Here is an 18,556-nt window from a genome sequence, read left to right on the forward strand (position 1 = left end):
ATTCTTATAAAGAGAAGATGTTTTTCTTTTCAACTTTGTTGAAAATTGAATATTACTATCAGAAAGCTGGAGATTGAAAGAGACTAATTATGCTTCAGTAATTGTAACTTTTGTCTCCAAGCAAAAAGAGAAGCGTATAAAAGATGGTAAGTCAATCTGATCCTTTTTTTTTTCTTTCTTTCTTTCTTTTTAATCAGTTCAAATGTTAAGTAAAAATAAAGAAGATAGCCTGGATTCTCTGCTCAATAATTCCTCTGTAATTAAGATATGTGTGTGCAAGTGTATGTAGGATAGGAGTCTTAAATGAGGAGCAAACTATACTGCTATCAAAAAGAATAGCAGAACTCCCATTAACTTCAAAGGAAGGAAAATGGAAACGTGCATTTCCAACAAAGCCTGTGTTTGTAGCTGTTCATCACAGGGAGGCTGACAAAAAAACAGCCCCACTTTTGCCATAGGAGCATTGTGACTTCTAGTCTTGTGTGTAGTAATAATGCAAATGCACAGGATTTTTTTTTTTTCCCAAGCATAGCTCTCAAATTAATTTTTTTAAGTATCTGCTAGGTCATATTAAAAGCATCTAACTACTTGTTTTATTGAGAAATGGCTATTTTCAGTTTGATATTAAGGAAAAAGCGAAGAGACGATGATAAATGGCCTCTTCCCCTGTTTTTCCTTCAAGGTTGGTGAATTAGCAGTGCTTACAGTGTCATAATGCTGTGGCAAGCTGTGTTGCAAGCTCTAAATGAGTTTGGTAATGGCTTTGGAAAGAGTTTGTAAAATGACTTTAAAGAGTCTTATTTTGAAGATTTCATAAATCTCAGAGGGTATTATTGGAAGAAAATCTGCTGTAGTTACTTAGCAAAAAAAAACCAAAATACACACAAAAAAAAGTCTTTTCAGCTTTTATATTTGGCCTTCAATTATTTAGGCCCTCCAGACAGGCAATTCTATATGGCCGTTCTGGGGTTTGTTTTGTTACAACTCCCAAAACTCTCTGCTTCAAATTAGATAGAAGTGTTCAATTGCCAGAGATATAGCCAGTGTTTAGCTTTAATCTTAATTTTAAATAAGTATGGTATTCCTTTATTGAATTATCTGGCTTTAAACACACGAGGTTTGTACGCAGAGGATACAGACTAAATTCTATGCTCTCAAGTGAACAAATCTGTTGAAGCTTCATTATAAGTCTAGCTGGGTTCGATGTTTTCATTCCTGATTCTCCAGATCTTCAAATGCTTGCTTAATTTGCCTGCAGTGAGCACTTCACTGGTAACGAAATGAAGGACTGAACAGGATAGGTATCTGCCTTTAAGAACTGATCACAGCAATGCTTGTGTCAAGTGATTAATCTGGCTGAAATAATGATAATGAAGTTAAGGATTTTTTATAGCTGTCTGAAGATTCAGATCTCACTAGCTCTACCAGTTTGAAGAATATTTGTAACTGTCAGTAGAAGGTACATTGCTCAAACTCAGGTTTTCCTTTCTTTAAAGATAAGGAAGGAAATACTCTTGATTCTAAGGAATGTCTTCAAGATTTCAGTCTATTAACACATAGCACTTTCATTTTCAGCCATAGACATTAAGTCCACTGTTGGAAGTTGCTAACATACGTACAAACCTTGACTTGCTTTGTTGTTTGATGCTTGGTTTTGCTCCTAGAGAATCTAGCAGATGAGTTTGTGTCAATGACCCCAGAGTCACTGTAATTAGCATGGAAGTTGGCACCATAAAAACTTCAAGCTGTGTTTTTTTCCCCCTTTCTTCTTTTGGTAATTAATTTCTGTTTCAGTACGAAAAATAACTTACAAGAAGTCTTAATTGATTAAGTTTGTAGTACTTGTATTAGTACACCCAGTTTGAGCAGTTCCTTGCTATTAACTCTTGTTGAGGCACAGAAGCCAATGGTCAAGGCAGATGCTCTTGGTTATGTCTGGCTCTCATGAAAGGTGGGCACATGAAGCTGTAGTGTGATGTGCATTAAACTTTTATGCTTAAGAGACATTGTGCGATACACTGGGAAATCCTAATTTCTAAACTGATGTTTATAATTTTTCTTGTTGCATGGCTGGGGCACTAAAAGCAAAGCTTTTCTTCTGTAGTAGAGGCCTAATTTCTTGTACCTGGATTATGTGCTGAATGGTGTGTTGCCTGTGAGTGACTGGCGTTGGATGACCAGCCTCTATCTCTAATGAGAGTGATTTGTTCCTTTATTTTTTCCACTTCCTTCCAATTCACCTTCAGGCATTTGCTCAGCAAAAGGATTTACTAGATCACAGGAAAAACAGTTCTGGATGCAACACAATTATTTACCCTGTACATCTTGCTTCTTTTACAGTTGATGTTTAATGGTGCATGGATGAGTGCAGACTGGCTGTTAAGATCAAATGAAAACTTACGTACTCTCTTCTATGCTAAAAACATTCACCAGTTTTAATAGAATAAAGCAATTATCATGAAATTAAGAGAAGTGGCAATTGCTTTACACAGCATGGAACTTAATATTCAGGAAACAGTTTTTTTTAATCTCTTTTTTTTATACCAATGGCAGTGAAAATAACACTTTCAATATGATTGTCTTCAACAGACTTGGCTTTATGTTGCTGGAGTTTCCTACAAGGAATTATAGTTTGGAAGTTATCTGTTGGAATACTGCAGTGCTTGGACTCACTTTTCTTGTCCCACAGTGATCTGCCATTTCACGTGTGCTCTGGTATCTCATAAAGTTAGCAGGAGTGTAATGAAGTGCTCACAGCATTTAGTATGTGTGTAAAACCAGTAATACTAAACCAGTGAGGATGTCAGTATTCATGGTGTCAGTGTATTAATGCCTTTCATCAACCATACAGGCCTCTTAAAGCTCAGTTCTCAGTGAGGTCTCTCTGCCTTATTTTCATGGCCAACGTGTATATCGTATGTGTGTGCAGTGGATGGGGAAAAGCTTTCACTGAGCTCTGAAGGAGACTGTGTGAAAGCTGGTGAGGTTGCTGAACCTGAGCAGCACAGGAGATCTGGAGCCATAAGCCACAGCCCAGCAGGCACTGAAGTACTTGTAGCTGAACACTGAAATCTTTATTGCCTCGTAAAATGGCTTTTTCTGCCAAAAATTGATTATGTTCTGGTTTATATACTAATACAGTGTATCTAGGGGATTCAGAGTGCTTTGGTGTGCTTACTTCGAAGAGTTGCAAATGAGTTTACTGTCAAGCTCCAACCAGCATTCCCCTATCAAATAGCCCACTATGACTGTCCCAAATGGCAGATATCCGTGGCTTGTCCCATTAGTCATTTTCCTGCAGTCAGAATGTCTTTACCTTAGGATTCGCACACTCTGCTTTGCACTGAGCATTGCTGAGGTGCAGTCTTGTGTTCACTAACACCACAATGTAAGACAAGGTGACGGTTTTGAAGCATAAGGAGGCTTTCAAGTAAATGACGAACATGTTGAATAATGAAGTGATTGCGTAACTGTAAGCCTGAGCAAGTATCTCATGTTAGCACACACTTGAATTTCAAATGAAAGTGCTCATTGTGCTGTCATTAAAAAAGAAATAGTGAAAACCAGACGCTATGTCAATCAGTCCAAGGGCCAAGGCTAAAATGTAATTCATACCGAATGCAGAGAGTTCCTTCAGCATTAAGTTTTGGCTGGGATGTAGTCCTTATTCCAAAGCCTGAATTTTTGAGCCTTGCTTCATGCAGCTGATGCAATTCATGTATAAACATGAGATTTGTGAGCAGAAGCCAAAATGTGAATGTCTGTGTCCAATTTTGGGAGAGAGGGAAGTTTTCTGAATGTTGCACTTGTGTGTGTGTGTGTGAAGGTACTGTTATGCCATTACTTAGAGATCTGAATGCAGCTGGGGTATAGTTCGTAGTTTTCATTTAAACTTGTATTGATTGCTGACCCCAAAGAAATTACCAACAAACTGGAGCGTGACAGTTTGTGCCGTGCGATGGTGTATTTCATTTAATGTGATAGTAAATATAGTTATACAAGGGGGAAAAGAATGTGAGGGAGCCTCGTCTGATGCTGCAGATGGCTTTTTGCAGTACTGCACGGGTGGCTGTTGAATTCTCTGAAGGATAGGAAGGAAAAAAGAAAAAGGAGTCAAGGCCACAACCTCAATTTACAGCATAACAAAATTAGAAATTGAAAGGATTTGGGAAGGAATGCTCCTCTTAGGAGGAAATTACAATTTTATGTCTCTTGATACACCACTGTATGTCTGCCCTCGTAATTGAGTGCCGTACTGAGGATGTGCAGTGTTTCTCATCTTCCTTTCTACAGTGGGTAGGTTGGGACTGATAACTTCTCTGCCTTTGACACTGCAGGACTTGATGTGCGCAGCCATGTGCTTACAGCTGAATGTGGAGCAATGCTGAATGGGAGCTGAGTGAATTCTCAGTAATACTGTGTGTTCAAAGGGCTGGTGTATCCTGGGTATTTGCACTGATAATCAAGAATCAAGTGATTACTGTGTTTTGTGGTGAACTCTGAGGTGGAGATGTGTAAGAGCACACAGATTCAAATGATGTTGGCTTGGCTTGTGGGTCATCATATGAAGACAATGTAGGTAATGGCTTATTTTACCTGTAGGACTTGCTTTGTGTATATGCTACCTATCCAACCCCACTTCCTATTTGACATTAATTTATCTATACAGACTCCATCCCCACATAGATATATAAAAATTAAATATTTAAATTATATTTATAAATTTAAGGTATGTATTTATATGTGCATTCTAGATCTGCATCATACTAAGAGGTGATGGGAGACAGGGGTAGTGAGCTGGTAAACGTGAAAGCCAGTAAATAAATGGACTATTTCAACTTCTGTGTTTTTAATTCATCAATTTGAGTTCTTTTCCTTTAGCTTTGTCATTTTTTTTTCTTTCTGAATGAACTTAAATGCTTCTTCTTTGCTTTGTAATTATGCCACGGATTAATATATTGTAAAAGAGCTCATTTTGGAGCCTGAAATTAAGCCAGTTCTTTTTCAGCTATTTCTTAATTACTCGTGTAAGTAAGAGCCATAAACCCATGGCAGAAAACGAGTGAAAAAAAACTGAAAAACTTAAAAGGTGTGGGGAGAGGTGACAGTGGCATCCATTTGGCTGCTCTAATAATAAATGGCTTCAAATGCTCTGAAACAGCCACAGCACGGGAAATATTAAAGAACTCAACAGTCTGAGTGTAGTTATGGAAAGAACATAAAGTTTTCAGACAATGCTCTCATCAGGGATCCCAGTTGTAAACAGTCTGGAGTGTACCCACTTAATTATATGAAAACCTAGATGATGCTCTGGGGAAGAATTAAAAAATGCGAAACTGCATCCCGCATTAAAGGCGAATATTTAATCAAGTCAAAAGCTTCGTTGTGCTCTATAGCAAGCCAAGTTAAATCTAGGCTGCTAAATATTTTATTAGTGTTGATGTTCACTTTAGCCATATATCAGATCATGGTAACAGCAACAGAAGTATTTCTTCCACTTAGGGAGCATGGGGCTATGATGTGCAACTTTCCTTGGCAGTTATGATGCTTCGTGTGGAAAGTGGCTTCAAGGAAAGCGAATCTGGAGCTGGAAAGTGGCCATGCTGAAGTGAGTTAAGATGGTGGCCATGCCGAGCAGGAGAGAGCAGCTCATGCCTGTGTACCATTCTTTTTACATAGCTGTGCCTCTTCAAATGTATTAACATATATTTTAAAAGGGAGCACAGTAGGAACCTACCAACACAGCTTATTTTTACTCAAGCTTAATGCATCACTAAAGAAGAGAGAAACTAAAAAATTATGGTTTTCCTTTCAACACAAGCTCAAATAGCTGAAAAATACAGGTTTTCTTGTATGGTACTTCTGAAACCAGTCGTATTAAAATTAATTATGTTTTAACCTTTTTTATCACTCTCAGCACTTTGGCAAGTTAACTTTGAGAAAGGGCAGGTTTGTCTTGCATTTTGGGTCAGCACAAACCTCCATTAGCTATAATTTATTTGTTATGTGCTCAGTGCTTTATGATGCCTGCAGTGAAGGGCCACCATAAAAGCAGTTATACACATAGTATGCAAGAAATATGGTTTTCATACTTCTGAAATCCGGGATGCTGTTTAGGGATTAATGCATGACTGCGTGCCATAAAGTAAAAATGATGGCTATCTTCTTCCTTAAATGTTAATTTCCAAATTCACGGAGTTCAGGTCTAAGTATTTCTAGAAACTAATGATAATTACAAACCCAATGTTGTTTTTAGCAGTTTAGTGCAGTTAAGCTCAGAGTGGTAAGTCAAGAGTTTTTAGTAAATATACAGCTTATTAGGAGGACACGTGTTCCAATAGAATAAGTAGATTTCCAGTGATTTTGAGAGATTTTATTTCCTTGACGCCCAGCAAGTAGCAGCACTGCAAAAATGCTGGTTAATGGAAGGTCTGATGCACTTGGAGGCAGCTGGCAGCAAGGCAGAGGTGTGCCCTAGCTCTGCTTTTTTTGCTGGTATCTGATCCCTATTCTCATGTGAGCCCAGCGTAGGTTTGGGGCCACAGATCGACATGGGTGCTATTCCTGCATCCACAGTCATTTAATTTATTAAATAGAGTTCAGCTTGCCTTCTGAAGAAGGAAATCAATAATGTTTTATGACCATCCTATAGCTTGATGCCTTTTGAAACTATCTTCTTGCTCCAGTGTTCTGCAGAAATGAAGCCTCCAGTGTTACTCCTTCACATGGCCGTAACCTTTTTGAACCTCAGATGACTTCTTGTTGTTATGTTCTACAGAATAAGAGCAAATGCAGGAGGAAAGAAATTTCCTTCATTATCCAGATAATTACCAATACTACATTAAATATTCCTCCAACTTTTCACCTTTGGGAGGTGGATGGTTTCCTTTCCTGCTGCCCCTCAGGCACATCCACATGAGCGCAGCTGCTTCCTGGCTTCAGAACTGTTGGGGTTTGCACTCTGAGGGATATCTAAACACAGAGCTCATCTCCCCAGACTGCAGCTTTGCAGTTTACCTCATTAACTGTGGATCTGTTGGCCTTTCTGTCCTCCTGTATTTGTTAATACTGTAATTTTCAAATTGCATCGCACTTCTATTATCTTATTGTCTGTTGGTTTAATTGACTTCTTGTTTGCTTTTTTTCTTGTGTCCGGTTTAAATGACTGCATACAGCGACTATTGTGGAGGATACATGCTGTGACAGCCCCAGCAATTCTATTAGTGTAGGCTGACTCTATCAGATATTTCAGAAGTTACTGTAATTGTATTTAAATTACATACTTTTCATATTAATTCAATCCTTCATACTCTGAAGAATTACTTTGTAGACAGGTTATATTGTTGAAAGGGTAAGAAGTGTCTAAACCAACTAAATACTGAATTGTGTGTGCTTCTGAATGGTGCTGTGTGCTATGTGTTTATAAGTGGAAGTAATGTATTTCTGGAAGCTGTAAGTTAGATAAACAACTTTAAGTTAGAAAGCCCAAGTCGCTCACAAATTCCTTCATTTCAATGTGTTCTGTAGTTTTGTTCTGCAGTCTTTTTGCTATGACCAACTCACCAAGCCCTTAAGCAGAGCTTTTCTCAAGCCGTATTCTGCACTGACTCTGCCATGCTTCTCTTTTCCTCTTGCTTCCTTTCCCACAAGATGCCCATTCAAACACTGACTGCTTCAGAAGTCCCAATGAATCTTTGAATTGATCCTTGATGCTGTTGTACTTCCTTCTTTGTCTTAGGCCTGTGAATATTTAACAAGAATCCACAGAATTCTTTAGGATTTCACAGCTTTCATAAATTATTTCCAATAATTTAACTAACTCTTAATACTCAGCTAGCAATGTCTGCTGTTGGTTGTTGGTTTTTTTTGTTTTGTTTTGTTTTGTTTTGTTGGGTTTTTTTTTGACAGAAATATGGTAGAAAGCAATTACATGAGCAATGCTATCAGCAGATGTGAAGGGACGCTCGCACTTGGCAGGCAGGGAGCAGGCAGTGCTGTGTAGGTCAGCAAACTTGTCACCCAGCTCCGCTGCGGGCAGGAGGGCAATCCTGCTGCTGGCTTCACTCTGTTCCCTTGAGACACCGTTGCTTGAGATCATAGGCTATTTTCAATAGCAGTATGAAGCTGCGTGAGACTTCAGTGTTGTGTTCAGTTGGTCCCGAGGATCAGTAGAGAAAGATTGCATTGAAGGGCTTTTATTTAAAAGATGGATTATTTTAGTCACTGAGAAGTTATTACCATTATGATTACTAGCTTATCTGGGGACATCACTGTATTTCTCAAAACCTTTTGATGTAAATGCTGTGTTGTCTGGTTACTGAGATTCTGTCTTACAGATGTTTTGTTTTGTCTTCAGTTAACTATTGCAGGTGTACCCCTTGAGCAACTGAAGTGTTTCCTGCCTTGGATGTACTGTCAGTGTGTTATGAGAAGAGATACTAAAAGACAGTAAAAAATGGGAATGAAGCTAAGGGAGGTACTTTTAATTAATGTCAGGTCATTGATTATTGGAACTGGAATCTCTAATGCATGAGCAGCTTGCTGCAAGAGGAGGTATTGGAAGATGAAGGCTTTGTATCAATTTCTGTAAGCCGTGCTTGCAGGAGTGAAATTGGATTTCTGCTATGTACTGCAGCTTATTTCTTGCACAGAAACAAATAAGTATCCAAGCCTGAAGGTGGCTATGTTAGACTTCAAATAGTTGTAGTCCTGCAAACATCTGTGTGGGCATGGATGGAATTGCCCTGGATATATTCTTGAAGGGTAAAGCCCTGTGATGCTTTGGAGCAGTTTTTCTCTGTATGTGCAAACAATTCACACTTAATAATTTCACTGCTGTAGATCATTGTAATTCTTCCACTTATGCGGAGAAAATAAGTTCCTGATGCACAGGTTTGTAACTTTTATGAGCAATCACAGTGTTGGATGGATTGGGGGTTTCCCGTGGAACTGTCATTTTGATCTATGAATCTTCCCTGAAATGAGTACAGAGAATAAAGCCACCACAATAAAGAAAACTAATGGAAACAAAATCCAACTGTAATAAGAGACCAGCAAGAAGAACAGTCTTTAGATATCTCTGGCTTCAAAAAGCTGACAGTTTAATTAAAATCATTATTGGGAACACTAGGTAACAAAGCTTTGCGTTTAATAGGAACCCTTTGTGAAATAAGTGTGTGGTTCTATTTCAAAATACAAATTAATTGGTTACTGGCTAGAAAATGACTGATACTGGTAGACATTTGTGCCATCATCTTGCACTGCTTGGTGTCCAGCTGTGTTACAGGTATCATAAGATGGACAGAAAATATACCATAAGATGGACTGAAACAAGACTGTTGAAGCAAAGCACACATATAGTTAAGTACAGAACCTTATGTCTTGAAAAGAAAAAAAAAAACATATTAAGAAATATGAAGTAATGAATGATGTTTTTTTTCCCTCACATTAGCACTAATCAAAAATGTGCACACCATTTTGAATGATTTTAATAAAACCTGAGTTTTTAGGTTTTATTCTGAGGTGGGTTTCATTTGGGATGTAAGGTGAAAGCCCTTTTGAATAAGAATATTGAGATGTTCCCATCAAACCTCATAGACAGTTGTTTCTAAGCTTATCTTTTCAAAGTTCATGCAAAGCATAGTGTATGTCTTGCTTATCTCTGGCATGTTGTAGTGCTTCAGAATACTGTATGACAATCATTTACTTTACACCACTGAGAGCAAGTAAGAATTAATCCAGCTTTACAGCTGGGCTGAAAGAACAGGGGCTAAGCGATTTCCTCAAGGTCATCCAGAAGATTATTGGCAGAGCCAGGATTAAAATTTACTTCTAAAATCCTAAAATATGAGAACTTTTACCAGGGTCTGAAAAGGGGGGAGCTGAGGGGTGGGAGGATAAGAGTCTCTTATGAATTTAATAAGCAAATTGAAACACTTTCCTGCAAGTTTGCTTCTGTCCACTGCAAACCACATAGGCATACAAGAAAAGAATTGTAATTTTTCTTCCTTTCTGGCTTTCCTCTTTAATTTGTGGTGTTTAAGATTAACTGCTGGGGCCAAAGTCTTCAAAGCTTCCTTTCTTATACCCTCGGTAGGTAGGTCCCCTTGGGATTAATGTTCACACAAATGGAGAATGAGAAGAGTTGAGTCTGACTGAGAAGAGATATTTGCATGTTCTTTAACCTTTGTATATATTGGGACTGTAAGAAGATTAGAGTCAATCTGGGAATTTCAGTTTTTTGTCGTGTTTAGGGTTGGTTTTTGTTGTTTTTTAAAGTCTGCATATACCTCTGTTATAATGCTTTACTTGGCTCTCTGGCAAATATAATTCAATTGATTGTGATGTTACTACAGGGTGTAGTAGGATCTATTTATGCTAAGAAGCATATTCAAAGATCAGGAAGCTACATGAAGGAAGAGTCTTCATTGGTGCTCATTACCCCATTATACCCCTGGTCATCTGTGCAGGCAGCATAAATAGCTCTAAAACTCATCCCAAAATCAAGTCACCAGTTGGCAGCTCTCATTGTTGGTCAAAGTCAGCGCTGGGAACTTTTCAACAATATGTAGCTACTTCTTGCAACACTATGAAATAGCTTGATAGTGTTGCTGCCTGTTGGAGCCAGAGTTCAACCCAGACATCAAAACATCTGTTTGTTCACGAAACTGGCAGATCACAGTTGCCTTAAGGTTATGCAATAATTCAGAAACCACTCCTGAAAGGAAAATATTCCTGTGCATGTGGAAAAAAAAAAGCTGCATGAAACATCTGCTTGTCAATTGCTTGAATTTACTCTGATCAAATACTTAAGAATTTAGATGAAATTACCACCCAGGAGAAACTATTCATCTTCAGAGTGGTCTTTTAGTTGTAATTTTGTGTGTATAGAAACTCTGTAGGTTCACAAATGTAATTGAATCTGCAAAGCATGATGATACCGATAACTTCCTGGGGATTCCACTGCAATGATCTAATTAATGGGGGGAGAGGGGGGTGGTTTGACTCATGAAAATGCTGTGGTGCACAGTAAGAGGAATCTGTAAGGTTTTGAACAATGTGTTATTGCAGATTGCTGGACTTGGGCACTCTGTTTTTTACAGCACATCTGGCATCACCTGATCCTTGTGCTCTTCCTGATGACACAGCATGGTTTGAGGCCTTATTGTGAGTGACAGTGAATACACACCTGTTGAAATTCCAGTCTAGATTGCCACTCATTATGCTGATACCAGTGCATCCTGCTGAGATTTGCATGTGCTTAACATGGCAGAACTTCGTAGCTATACAGTATGATTGATTCCTGCTGTATATGTTCTCAGTTGCCACAATCTGTAGAAAGGGTTTCATGTTAAGGAAATATTTCTTGAGGTTTGGAAATGAAAGTCTTGAGGAGCCAGCAATAAAGCTCACATCTCAACAGTTCTTTAATTTGTAATTTGTTTGAGTTCTACTTGGAACAGAAGTACTTGATAGTGTTAGAAAAAAATGGGCTAAAAAGGACATCAATCTACTAAAAACTATTTGCAGGGAGAACAGCATTTATTGGCATATTGCATTTAATGTGTATTGCTTATATAATATTTTCTTCATTTGCAAATACATTTGTAAGCAGCTTTTTCCTCACTTTTTAAGAGAAACATAACCTCCTTGCATTTGTGGGTCTGTAATATCTAGTCACTACATTTACGATGTGTCTTTGAAAGTGTGATGGAGGACAAAAGAGGAAAGAACAGGCAGAGGAAAAAAGACTAAAAAGTAAAAATGTTCTTAAATCAAGGAACTGTCAATAGCATCACACAAACTAAATTTAACAGCTAATTTACTGGTGACAGAAATATAATCCATGTAATTCATGCATCTAATATAATCTGTCATTTGTATTTAAGGAGGAGAGGAGAGCAAGGCAGCATCTAATAACAGGTAGAAGAAAGATGAATTTGTAAGGTAACTGACAGAAATGTCCATTACCTCATTTTGTTCCTGTGGTGTTCCTCCCTTTTTCTGACAGGAATCTTAAGAGTTTGATCCTTATGAAATATAGAATTATTACATTAAAGGATGTCTTTCTTTTTTTTTCCCTTTTCTTATCAAAACTTCAAATTGTTCAATTTTAAAACCAACCAAATGAGAGTCAGAAGATTCTGACTTCAGCCCTATCGAAACAAAGGAAAGAAGCCGTGTAGTGCTTGAGATGAAAGATGTAGGGTTTGATTTCAAATCTCCATCAGTCCTTCCAGATCACATTCAGGCTATGTACTGGGTACATAGAGAATAGCAATCTGTTCTGTAGTCTGTGGCAGTTGAAGAAATCCAAATGCTGTAGAAGAAAAGTGTAAGTATGCACTGATACAGAATTAATTTTAGAATAATAGTGGAGTTGAAGCTGAAAATAGAAAATGGGAGTAAAAAAGTTGTGGGAAAAATGAAAATACTTGAAGCAAAACCAAAGTGAGTTCCTGGTTGATTTTTTCCATCACTTTTGTCCATGGCATGTGATGGTTAGTGATGCCAAACAGAGGAAAATCCCATCTGTTGTAGCAGCATGAGCCATTGTAGATTCATCAAACTAAACCCAGTATAGATAGGTCAAAGGTCTTGATAATCAAGACATTGACCTCAGGATATTGACTGTAGCCAAGCTCATAAAACAACTGCTGTAACTCATACTGACTAATGTTTTGCGGTGCACTGTGGTTTGTTTTTCCATCCCTTTGTAGGCTTTTGAATGAGTAGCAAAGTGGAACGTGCAACAGCCTCACAAAGCTGGGTCTGTAGCTAGGGAAGAATTGTGAGCGACTGTTAATGTCGTGGCTGAGGGAAGATGTGACTCTTCCAATTAAGTGCATCTTCATAACAATATCAAAGAAGCTTCTCTACAAAATTGCGTGGAAAGAACTTTCTGAAAAATATAAATCTAGTGTAAAATCCTTCTTGCTGTGGCAGACATTGTTTCCTGTAAAAATGTTTTCTCTTTATTACATGTTGTCATTTGGGAGTGCAGAGACACCATAACACTCTGCAGACAATGATATTTATATGATGTGATAAACACATTCATCCACAGACATTTTTCTATTGGCTTACGAGATTCTGTTGATCTAAAAATGGGAAAATGTGTTTGTAGACTTGTCAATGGAAGCAGCAACTTATTACCTCTGGCTTTTTGTTTATTTATATTGCAATCTTATGTTCTTTTGTTTAAGCAAAAAGCCAGCTCTCCTCTGAATTGTATCTATGGCATTTATCAGCAGAGTGTAATGAAGACAGCATACTGTCTATAAGCTGTTCTTCTGCAGACATAGAAACACTGAATTTTCTTAGAGGTTTTTAAACCAATACTTATAATTAAGTACTTTTTAGGTTTAAGTGATGCTAACACTCAAATATTCAAGCTTGAATAAGAAATTCTAGCTTTAATCTCTTATTTGTAATATAAGGATGAAACTGGAGATGCGCTGTTTCAGGAAAATTACGAAAGTATTTATTATTTTATCCTATTTTACTTCAGATGCTACCACGGGGAAAGAGCTCATTATTATAGGTCTGCATAATAATATTTTTTCATGATCATAATCTGATTTTTTTAATTGGATCTTAGCATAAATACCTGTAACAGCGTCACTTCTGAACTAATTTAATGCACATTTTTCTAACCTTTAAATTCTTTAATGGTCATTTATTTATCAGTATGGCATATGGGATCCTCAGTGGGTGTTGGGGCTGTTCAATTACAAAGGCAAGCTGTAGTTTCTTCTGAGCTGGCAATCCAAGCTTGTGGCTGAAGGAGCTGGGGATGGTACGTGTGCTGTGTGCTTATCATTGCTTGAAACTTCTCCAGTGGAATATGTTCTCATGAGAAGACAGTTTTGCTAAGAAGGAAACTTTCTACAAGTACATACGAACTTCAGAAGGATCCAGCTGAGACAGAAAAGTCAAAATGAGTAATTTCAATAAATGTCAAAACACGCCATTTCTGGAAGAGATCTTCTCGGATTGTGTTAATTTTTATTCTACGTATTTTAAAATGTAATAATGTTTTTCCTGACTTAAAATGCCTCAACTACTAATTTCATAGGAAACTCAAAGTGTCAAATTTGGAAAATTATAAAGAAAATTGGTTTCAATTCTTAGTGGTTTTGACCAAGGCTAAAAATCAGAATACATTACACTCCCATACTGGCTTCTCAGGTGTTTATGCTATTCCTTACATGTATGTGAGGACAAAGGCAGAAGAAAAAGTCAAGCAGGAAGAGATGAAGTGACACACTGCTAATCAGGATAAGGTTGAAAGGATCAAGCAAGGTGTGCAGAGCAATGCGGGTAAGGCCAGAGTCAAAGTGACAAGCTGTCATGGGTGGCTGGAACAGCAGGTAATGGGAGATAAAGCCCACTTAGGAAATCAGTCTGACATCAGCTTCAGAAAGCCATTGCTTTCTCAGCTTCAATCTTATCTCCCGTTTGGAGTCTTTCTCATTTCTAACCCTCCCCTGGTCTGATCATTTTATCGTGGTGTTGGAAACTAATTAATATTGTAAAATCACTGAACCCAAAGCTGGTACTAAACCATACCTTTTAATTTTGAAAGTCTTTGCAGAATGTATTTTTTCTTGACCTAATAAAAAGGATGAGCTCATATCTTGCTGTGTCATCAGGTTAAACCTTTAAAGATAGATTGCCAGGTCTGTCACAATGGTTGCCAGTGAACATTCAGTACGTCTGGAGTGAATTAAATACATGTGACAATAAGACATTAAGCTTTGTGAAAGCAAACCAGGCTAGGTGAACTGAGAACACTCCTGTACCCTTTTTGCATATGAGTGCCAAGGCTTGTCTATGTGCTTGCTGTAATCCTTGCCATAAATACAGCACTGATCACAGCACTTAGGTAAGTACTCTTATGTGGCCAAGTGTGTTAGCAACAAAAGCAGCTCCAATGCTTTCAGGTTTACTTTCAGTCTGAGGTTGGTGATAGATCCTGAAAGAGACTGTAGAGTAATCTAACCTAACCCTCAGGTTAGGTTTTCTCAGAATCAATGAAGCCAAATACAGCATAGGAAATGGTAGTGAGGTGTCTTTCTGGGGAACTGGTTTTCAGTTTCTTTATGTCACAGGTTAGATCTTCACTGCAAAGTGTTCACTGTTAGTGAAGATGAAGAAGAAACATGAAGGGCTGTATTCAGTTCTATTATGGACTGTTGGTTCAGCCTAAAAGTGGCTGCACAAAAATATGATTGACAATTGGACTAGATGATCTTGTAGTTCCCTTTCAACCTTGTGATTCTATGATTCTGTCATCTCCAGTTCCTGATTTCTAGGAGAAAAGCATAGCTGAGGGAACCCCTTTCAACAGAATCACTGCCATGGAAAAATGAGGCTTTTTCTTTTTCTTTTTGTTGTCAAAAGGCTAATGTCAAAGTTAAGCTGTGATTTGTTTGTGAGTCAAAAGATGCTCATATATCCAGAAGTGTCACTTGAATCTGTTTCAATGACCGTGAACTGTTTATTCTCAGTTCTTTCTTTTTGTACCTGTAAACTTTCTGAACAGTTACATCAGGCAGTGGTGAAATTGCAATAGATGATGGCTGTTCCACTGGGCTTTGGGTCTATTTCTGCTTTGGGGGGGGGTGAGGGAACACTGAGTAAAGTCCATGTGTGTAAAACACAGGTGTTTCCAGGTGAAGTTTAAGAAATCTGTCTGGGGAAAAGCAATGTTTTCTTCACCATGTCTACTCCAGTTATAAAACAGTGTTTCCACTACTGGTGTCAGACCCGTAGGGTTGTAAAACTTGCAAGCAGGTATTTGAAATCCATGTACAGTTTGCTTTCTTATTGAGGTTTGGAATTTGAAGGAATAAACTGTCTCTTAATTTAGCACCAATTGTGACGTTCAAGAGGAGGCCTTCCCCCAAAGGGGCTGATTTAACTACAAGTTTAGGGGAGCATCTGCCTCAGTGTTTGTGCTCAGGGAATTAAAAACCAAATATGAATACTATCCTTAAGAAGGGAAGCCAAGTGAGTTACAAATGCCTTGCTTTGTGATTGCTCTAATTTTGCAGAAAGTGCTAAAGCTAATGTAAAAGCCGCCTTGTATTCAATTTATATCAAGTGATTTAGGACCAGACCAAGAAAGGTATAATTTCCTCCTTCAAAGGATAGTAATCTCACAACAAGAAAGTCATAATGGGTAGAAGCAGAGCTAGGAAAATAAATGCATAAATGGTGTCACCGAAGCACGACAAGAAAAGAAACTACTGTTACAGAACTCACATGGAAAAAGTAGCTCCCAGTCTTACCGCCTCCAAGCAGAGAGAAGTGCAGAAGCTGGACTGCATTGCCTCCCCTGAACCAACGCTCAGAACTGTTTGGAGGAATTGCTGAGAGCTGTGCTGTTTGCAAAGCTTGTTGTTCCTCCATACTGGGAGCAGGTGGTGGTCCTGGTTCTGGTTCCTTCTCCCTTACAAAAGTGAGGCCTTTTCTGAGTTTAGCTTTACACATTGAACGTTTCATGTTGGAGAATCCCGTAATAAAGCAGAATCTTTCAATTTGTCCTAATGCATCGAGGCTGCAAACAGAACGAGGTAGCAAAAAATTCCACTTGTTTTTACAGCTCCTAGTTATTCTCCGCTGTTACTTTAGAAAGCAGAGCTGCATTTATTGCCTTTTAGAGCAATAGATTTCATGGTTATGTGACAGATGACTTCAGGCAGCACAACACATTTTCCTTTCCTGAGGTTTTCTTGTATGTGTGTGCATGTCTGTAGTTAAATGGAAGATGGAATTATCAAAAGGAGTAAAAAAGGGAACTAAGGGAGGAGTGGAGAATGGTTCTGTCTCCACATTGAAGTGAGAAAGTAACAAAAGAAATGGTAAGTACATGTTAGAATTTACATTTTGCTTTAACAGTAAAGCACCCAAATGAGGAACATCTAGCCTGAGATTCTTAAGCGTTCTAGGTAAACATATGCAAACTGCCATTTAAAAGACTCGGAAATCTTTTGTTGACGATATAATCTCTTTAATTGACAATCATGCTACACTTCAACTGAACAAACAGCACCCAAACGCTTGAGTACCCTTACCTCTCTTCAGATGTATCACTGATTAAAGCTATAAAAACAACTGCTGAGTAATATTTAGCACTTCATTTCTAATTCTATATACAGATATAAATTGTTTCCTAACTAGAAATAATACTGTCTTCTGAGTTTTGGTGTTTTTCTTTTCCAAACAGTCCTGGGAGTCCCTTTAACACCTTGGGCTTCTACCACTTCGTATTAGAATCAGATTCAGTGTAACACAAACTCCTGAAGTTTAATAACAAAATGAGACCAAAACCATAAACCAGATCTAACTTAGGCCCAAAGAAGAGCACAATCATTAGAGAGAGAATTGACAGTATTTTGTAGGCTTGTAGGTATCGCTTTCAGCTGTGGTTGTATATAGATAACTAGAGCTTAATGTTTAAATATAGAGAAAGCTTAATTTTTTAAGTTAAACGAGCAAGGATTGAAAATAATCTTGACTCAGAATGAAAAATGATGGTCTTGCATGTTAATGGGTGGCAGATGGAAGTGTTGCATTGAAAAGTGTTGATTCTGAAGCATAAAGAAATCAAATGATGCTTATGGGAGACAAAAAGAAAGTATGCATACTTGGCTTCTTTTTTGACCAGGAGGTCACAGGTTGTTTCTTCATTAGTTTACATTCGTGGGGAAGTGCTCTGTTGGTGTCTGATCATTTGGTTGACAACAGTGAAGCACCCACGAAGTGATCACCTTAAAAAATGTTTTGCTACTTCTACATTTTGCAGTTTTGATTAGTAATTGTATGTTTCCACTGCCCTGGTTGTTAGTTTGCAGATAAATGGTTCACTTCCTGTGTCTGTGCTCAGATTGATGTCAGGACTGAAATGCTGATAGCAATGAGGAAGTTGCAAGGCAGTTCTAATGGCTGATGTATAGAAATAAATGTTTTGTGACTCAACTCATATAAAAAATCAAAAGATTGAGCAGAATTAATTCTTTCACTTCTGAATTTGTAGTTGTGAGTTCATCGCTTGTTGCATGGAGGGAGATGATAGTCTCTTACATGTAATAGTGTTTCATTAACTTCCCTATTCATTCAAATTATGCTTTTACTGTTAAAGAATGGTTATGTTTACATTTACATTTTATGGTCTTATGTTTACTTAAGAGAATAACTTGAAAACGTTCCACAGATGTAGCAGCCCTGAAAGTCTGCAAAAATCCAGCGAGGAAATTGCTTAGTTAGTAAATGTCATTTAATGAAAACAATCCACACTGAGGCAGAAGAAAACCCACCACTTTTATGATGGTCACATTGGAATAAAGGAAATACTGCTGTTGTTTGATCAGTGGGCAGCTGGTTCCATTTTCCTACTGAGTGAGACAGCATCTCCAAATGGCTAATGCATCTGAAACAGTATTTTGCTTAGTATAGTTTTATTAAGTATAGCATATGATATCCCCAATATAATATTTCCGTGCCAGCTTTCTGCAGTGTGAGCTTCTAGGCAACTTCTGGCTGTTGTAAC

The sequence above is a fragment of the Coturnix japonica genome, chromosome 11 (genome assembly GCF_001577835.2).
Source record: "Coturnix japonica isolate 7356 chromosome 11, Coturnix japonica 2.1, whole genome shotgun sequence".
Lineage (NCBI taxonomy): Eukaryota > Metazoa > Chordata > Aves > Galliformes > Phasianidae > Coturnix > Coturnix japonica.